This window comes from Heterocephalus glaber, unplaced genomic scaffold (assembly GCF_053883595.1).
Source record: "Heterocephalus glaber isolate CG9 unplaced genomic scaffold, H.glaber_assembly_v1.0 deba00001689, whole genome shotgun sequence".
NCBI lineage: Eukaryota > Metazoa > Chordata > Mammalia > Rodentia > Bathyergidae > Heterocephalus > Heterocephalus glaber.
This window is the reverse complement of record NW_028258414.1, coordinates 10,903,325-10,904,261: the sequence shown is the minus strand read 5'-3', so window position 1 is coordinate 10,904,261 and position 937 is coordinate 10,903,325.

Here is a 937-nt window from a genome sequence, read left to right as displayed (position 1 = left end):
TTCCAGAGAAGGTCACTGGCCACCAGAGGGCGTCCAAACAACACCAGAGGCCAAGATGTTGGGAGCCACCTGAGGATTTGGCTGTAAGTTCCTGTCCTCAGGGACAGTTTTAGATTCCATGCTTTTCATGTTTTGCTTTTAAAGAGTGCACACATACCAACGTTATTGCTTTGCATAGCAGATATACAAAAGATCATAATGATTCTATGAATAGCAATTCAAGAATAACAAATGGCCCGCATCCTCCTTGTGAGATTTACCTCAGTCCAAGATATCTAGACAAAGCTTTTCTGCTATAGCTCACACTGTCTGCCCCTGGGCTGAAGGTGCTTCATAATAGGAAGAACCAGAAATGAGCCATGGAGGCAGAGTAGGGCCAGTGGGTGCTGTCCCACGGGAGAGAGGCGATGTGGGTTTTTAGTCCTTGACTGCGGAACAGTAAGGACAAGAGAACAGTGAGGACTTCTTGCCTAGGAGGGGTGCAGTGGGTGGTGCAGCCTCAGGTCTCTCAGGACAGAGCCAGAGACAGCACACATCCTTCCTCTCGGCTCCCCAGGGCAGCGTCCAATTTCAGCCTCTAAGCTTAAGGCAAACCGCACTCTGTCACCTTTAAGTGACAGTTCTGCTTTGAAGTGTCCCTGTCTGCTTTGCTGGCAGAAGTATGGCACCAGAAGACCCAATCCTGTGCCACAATAGTCAGCCCCTGTACCTCCAGGACCTTCTGCCTGCCAAGCCCAAGCTGAGGGCTGAGCAAATCCAGGGTAGCTCACCGCACTGGGACATGGGCGGAGGAAGGTGGCATCCCTTTCCTCACCATCACCAGGGTCATGGCCAACGCTCCTGCAACAGAAGTCAAGTGAGCAAGAGAAAAGCATAATGCCCCTGTGAAATCAGTGTTATATGACACAGACCCTTCAGAAACGAAAATCCAAAGACT